This window comes from Amia ocellicauda, chromosome 10 (assembly GCF_036373705.1).
Source record: "Amia ocellicauda isolate fAmiCal2 chromosome 10, fAmiCal2.hap1, whole genome shotgun sequence".
Lineage (NCBI taxonomy): Eukaryota > Metazoa > Chordata > Actinopteri > Amiiformes > Amiidae > Amia > Amia ocellicauda.
Genome location: NC_089859.1, coordinates 26281546 through 26287805, shown reverse-complemented (window position 1 = coordinate 26287805; position 6260 = coordinate 26281546). Strand labels below are relative to the sequence as shown.

Below are 6260 nucleotides of genomic sequence, written 5' to 3'. Positions count from 1 at the left end.
TCGGGGATAGTTATGTCCCCCTTTTGAGAAATGTACTTATTAAAGGTAAAAGCAATGACATGGTCACAATTTCTTATGACAAGCTGCACTACGTACCAGTCTCAAAGACCCACTTTGACAACATCACGATCTAAGTAAAATCGGATCAGAATATCAACGTACCCTTCCGCTTTGGTAAAGTTATTGTCAAACTACATTTTCGACCCCTGAAACAGTGTGTACATTATTAAAATGGATACCTCGAGGGGTTATGCCGATCCTAGCGCCTATGTGGATTATTACAAGCCGCAAGCCGGGAACGGCTTGCCTGGTTTTGTAGGAGCCCCCACAATGTATGGAGCCGGTCTAGGAGGGCTCTTTCATGGTCTCTTTAGAATGGCCGTACCCCTGCTTAAGAGAGGCTTTGCTATAGCCAGACCCCACTTGAAATCAGCGGCTAAAAACATTGTTAGTGACGTGTTATGAACCGGGCAGCTAGCCATGAGCATCAGGAGGGTTCGGGTCTCATGGTAATGGCGAGGAGTGGGGGTAAAAGAAGAAACAGCAGGTGTCCACCAGCAGGCGACGAAGATCCATGGCTAACAAAAAACGAAGAATCGCTCATTCTCCAACATATCGTGGAAACACTCGGAGAAGGAAGCAGCACATGAAAAAACCTGCAAAAAGAAAGTCTCAAAGAAAGACAAAGAGCCTAAGGATACATCTTTTAAACATGTCTTTTGTCCACAGTCTATCGGAAAAAAACGTCAAATCAGAACTGGATCTGTTTACAGTTCCATACACTCAAACGAGTATAGATAAGAGCATATATGTAGAGATTCCCCCTCTTTCAGACACGGCCCCTCTGGAGTTTTTCATAGCAGGCAATGGCGAGGATTATATTGATTTGAATAACACATTTATTTTAATGAACTGTAAAGTGGCTGATGAGGATGGCGATGCAATCGAGAAGACGACCAACGTTGGGGTCATCAATTACACGGTGGCCACCATGTTTTCACAGGTGGATGTGACCCTGGGAGATCGGCTCATTAGTCAAATCAGCAATACTTACCCCTATAGAGCCATGATGGAGTGTATCCTTAATTATAGTGAGGAGACCCTAAGCAAACAGTTCAGCCCTGGCCTTTTCTTCAAAGACACCCTGGGAGCTATGGACGACAAGGATCCAGAGGGACTCAATAAGGGTTTGCAAAAAAGAACGGCCTTTTCAACAGAAGGGTGGTCCTTTGAGCTAATGGGGCATATTCATGCAGACATATTTTTCCAAGAAAAACTCATGCTCAACGGGGTAGACATTAAAATTAAAATGATCCATAGTAAAAATGCTTTTTGTCTGATGACCCCTGATACTGAAAAATATAAACTGACCATATTATCGGCCTCGCTGTTTGTGAAAAAAGTGTCCGTCTCCCCGGCGGTTAAACTAGGACATGCGCAGGAGTTAATGACGGCAAATACCAAGTACCCGATCGAAAGAGTCTATATGAAAGTCCACAGTATCCCCGCAGGGACGCGGGTGATGAACCAGGAAAATCTGTTTCTAGGACAGCTCCCAAAACAGGTTATTATAGGGCTCGTGGATAATGATGCATTTACTGGGGTTTACAACAAGAATCCCTTTAACTTTAAAAATTACAACGCAGAATTTATAGCGCTGTACGTCGATGGGGTGCAGGTTCCATCCAGACCTTTTCAACCTGACTTTGAAAACGGCAATGCTGTTCGTGAATATTACAGTCTAGTATTGGCTACGGGTCAATGTGCGGAAACGCACACAGGCTTCTTTAAGGATCACCACATCATTTTTACAATAAGCGGCCATCTCTTCTCTGAAATCAAAAACACCTCCCTTAACCGTATTGTACCATTGAAAGAATTCTGCCCTCTCATGAGACATCATAGTATCAACCCCGTAATAAGAGGCGGGCGGGTAGGACCCTCGATAATTTTGAGTGTCCTTAGTATTAAAAAAATGGCAGAACCAACCTTTCTTCTGAGCCTCAAAACCCAGAGCTTTAGGCAAAGCGCTCAATTTCATGGGGAGGAAATCTATGTAACGTTGGTTGAGAGCTTCGTCGGTGAAACACATGATCTTGCTACCCTGAGCTATTATTTTTGGGGTCACCCCATTTTCCACCAGATACTTCATCAAAATGTAAGAATCATAACCCTTAGCATTGTGTGCAATAAATGTGTAATTGAGGTATTTTGGACCGCGATACCATATAAAGAAATCCCTGACACAACTCTCACCGCTGGCTGACCACTCATGATCCAACATATCAATACAGTGTATATAATTAGCAACGTGGACCCCGTTTTCTTGCCAACATTCAAAATCAAAAAAGACATACCGGTTGTGCGGCGGCTCCTTTTTAACCGGCTGAATAAAGCACTGGTGCTCGGACCCCGGGGTTAAATCAGCATTACAGATCCTGCATCTCGGCTCCAGACATTTGTGTGGTTTAACCTCATGAAAACGGTACTGGAGGCAACACTTCGTCAATATTTAGTTTGATCACAATAACTACGTTTTTTAACCCCCTCAGCAGCTGCCCACTGTACCTTATGCTCGGAAAAACAGAACGCAGAGAAACAAATCCTTAAGCAATCTTTACATCGGATGGTGGGTACCAAAACCTTATGACATTGCGGATTGAAACAGACGTTACAGTAACCATCACAGTTACAGTGCTTAAGCTTATCATTGAAGGCCTTATAACACCAAGGACAAACGTATGAACAACCCAAAAAAGCCATCAAACTCTTTATTCCAAAGTAATGACTATTACTTAGGAAGAGAAACAGAGTATGTGTATGGGTTTCAGGATGTGTCTGAAATTTCACAAATACTTCCTTTACCTCACAACAGTACCACACCACAATTTTTAAAGACAACAACTCCTCAAACTTGGTAATGTCTGAAAAGGCCACCATCTGTTGAGAGTTTAAGCCGGCACTCTGATGAAGCATTAAAGCCTCTTGCAGAGCTTGGGGTTCAGGCATGTCAGGGGTGAGTAGTTTTATTAAACTGTAAGCAAAACAGAGCTTATTGTCCCCACTGGAACACACCACTAATTGCCTGAGCTTGGTCCTAATTATGTCGTTCTTCAAGCATTTTGACAGTCTTCTAAGCGCCCCACCCTCAGGGTTACGAACCACATTCATTACCAGAGACAGACTTTCATCAGCTAAGATGGCCGCGTTACTTTGCAACAACGCTTCGATTTTAGACAGAAATTCATCAACATCTAAATTATCACCACTCAGCATTACAGATAGGTTGCTAAACAAATCATCCCCTCTGAGTTCTAACTGTACAACATCTCGAGGTCTGACCCTTTCAGCAACCTGTTCAAGCATGTTTTGCAAGGCCTCGTGTATGTTGACAAATATTTCCGCATAATTGTCACAATTTAAAAGTTCTGCAAAATTAAAACGCTGAATCATTTCAAAATTGTTATAGGCCGGTCTATCTATAATCACGGGATCACTGGAACTCTTGGACACATCATCATTTTGAACAAAACCGTCACCCCCTACATTCTCACAGAGCATGTCCTCCACAGCCTTATCAGTCTCAGAACCCTCCACATCCTGAACACCACCACCGCCGCCATCTACAAACCCCCCCTTTTGAGGAGTCTCATTTAAAGCCTGTAAAAGCCCTTCAAAGATATCCAACCGGTTAATGTCAAGATCTTCCTCTATAGAGACGGCGGCTTCTGCCGACATCCTGTGTTCTAATTGACTCAAATCATTTATAACAGGGGCAGAATTTGGTCAGGGTAGCTCCTACAAAGCCTCCACCATTTCAAACAAATCGGAGTGAACTAGGGGGAGAACCTCTATAGGCACTACCGGTGGGAGGTGGTTATTTAGATCATTGACCATCTGTAACAGGTCGGGGTTCAACGGTAAGTCTGTTAATTCACGTTGGCTCGGAGGGTTTAATTCTATCGGGGGTAGTTGGTGGTTATTTAAATCATTTATAATTTGTAATAGTTCCAGGTTCATTGGAACATCAGAGGAGTTCACAACAGGGCCGGGGACGTTCTCTTAGGAAGGTCTTTTTGGGGCCCTAGCTTGTTCATAATCCTTTAGTTCGTGAGTTCTTTTACCAAGTCCGGACATTTTTAAATTTATTTTTTATTTTTCCAACAACCCACAATAGTAAGGCATTTTGTGGCTATTAAAACATTAAATATGGTACAATTCGTTAGTAAGGGTATTAATACGTGTGTTTTGGCTCTCTATCACCAGGTTTTGCCCCACTAACACAAGTCTTTGAATTTGTAACAAAGTATGTAGCAACTCATGCCGACCTTCAGGAAGTAGCTCCGGGGGCTGGTGGCCTGGCTCGGCTTCAAAGGATGGTCGATCCGGTAAATCTCGGTCGACGGAGGCAGGGAGCGAGCGTATACTCAGGGCCAGAGACCAAGGAGGCCTTTGCGGTGACACCCTGACCAAGCGCGGGGTACTGTTCCGCGTTTCTGTAGCCAAGAAATGGGTCGGGGGGAACGATGTTGAAACCAGACCGGCGTTGGGGGGTGTGTCAGCCCTGACTGACGGTGACCCCTGAGGTTGTTGGGTGGCTGTATTTGTTCCGCCCGACAATGCGGCGGGCTGAATCTGGGGTGTTGAATTGTTGTTGGGGGGTCTCCAAGACCACCGTGGGGGATCCTCTCGGTGGTCTCACTGGTGAAGATGTTTGATCCCACTTAGACGGTGTAATTGTCCTCAATAGCTCATCCACCGAATGACTATCCGAAGAGTCTTGGGAAGAATAAAAAATACATTACATTTATATCTTTAAACAGTGACAGAAATCAAACTTAAAACAACCTGTGCAGGACATTCAAAACCTTTAGCTTTTTTAGACCTTTGAAAATAGCCTTAGACATTCACTACACCGCCTTATTATTTACAGACACTATATTTATTAGGACTTAATAAAATCTAAAACCTTATAATAAATGTAAAACAGAGAAGCCGCTGTAAATAAGCTGTTTCTTAAATGTTTCTTTAAAAACTGTAATATTATTAATAAAACACATTTATATACACACACACACAGCAACATTTAATTTTTAAACGAACCTTCCAAGTGTAAATGCTTCCTGATCCCGGGACTTCCTGTTTCACAAGCGTTTTCACGATCTGTTTAAATATTAAATACAATGAACACAATCAATCCTTTTCCAACAACCACTTTAAAACAGAAGTATAATAGCGGGAGATATGCCAAACAACTTACTAAACCCTTTCAGCCAGCTTAACTTCCTAACCAGACGGTACGGCAATCGGCCATTTCTAAACACACTTCTACAGGTCTTTCCCAGAACCCCCCACCCTACAGGAAATAGGCACACATCGCTTAAATATTAACCCTCAACGGGCAAACAAATCCCTTTTAAAAACATTAAAGTTTGAAAGATCTTACTTACCTCCACAGAATAATCGTTTCTTATGTTTTTCGGCTGGTTTAGCTTTTTGCACCGCTGTGAAGGTAAGAGACATGTTTAACCTTTAACCATCGCTCTAATAGTTTTTACAGTGATTTTTTTTTTTTTTTAAATAGCTATGCTTTGTTTGGTATTTAACAAGTCACAAACTACTCAGAACAGCGTTTATCACCGCAAAAGAGATATTTGGGTTTATTTCACAAAGCTTATAAATTATATAGGTTAAAAGTATTCTGAATGTTTTGATATCACACGCCATACCTACTGTTGTCTGATCCCACCCCCCCTCCCCCGCGGTGTGAGTGATTTAGCCTTGAGTGATGTGATCTATTTAGCATTGAGTGTTGTGAGCTATTTAGCATTGAGTGATCAGTTGTTTTTATTTTTTAAACGATTCCTTATCATTAGGTATTGAGACAGCTAAAATACCTTAAAAGCATATCATTATCTTAAGTCTAACTCTTACGAGCTTTAAGACCCTAGAATGTATTTAAGTAAAACGAATGAACACATTATGTGAGAGAGCTAATATAAAATAAAATATAGCCGCAGGTTTTTATTTTTTTTATTTACAAAAACAATTAACCTATACAGACACACACACACACTTTTTTAATTTTATTTTTTTATTAAATTTGTCTTATTCTTAAACAAACTGAACATCCTCAGATGTTTCCAGAGATTGGTGGGGAGAGACAGAGACAGAGACAGTGTGGATAACATAAGTACCCTATGCAAAACAGGCATTGTTAGGACCTGGGACCATTACAGACTACAGAACTTGTTGATCTT

The 6260-nt window shown here is 41.8% G+C and overlaps 1 long non-coding RNA gene across 1 annotated transcript; it reads right to left on the bottom strand.

Annotated features, from left to right (window-relative positions):
* Positions 1–4134: 4134 nt before the first annotated feature.
* LOC136759629 (uncharacterized) lies at positions 4135–5160 on the bottom strand. Its single transcript, XR_010820079.1, has 2 exons — positions 5104–5160; positions 4135–4779 (listed from the first exon to the last, which is right to left on the bottom strand). It is a non-coding gene; the product is annotated as an uncharacterized LOC136759629 (long non-coding RNA).
* Positions 5161–6260: the final 1100 nt, after the last annotated feature.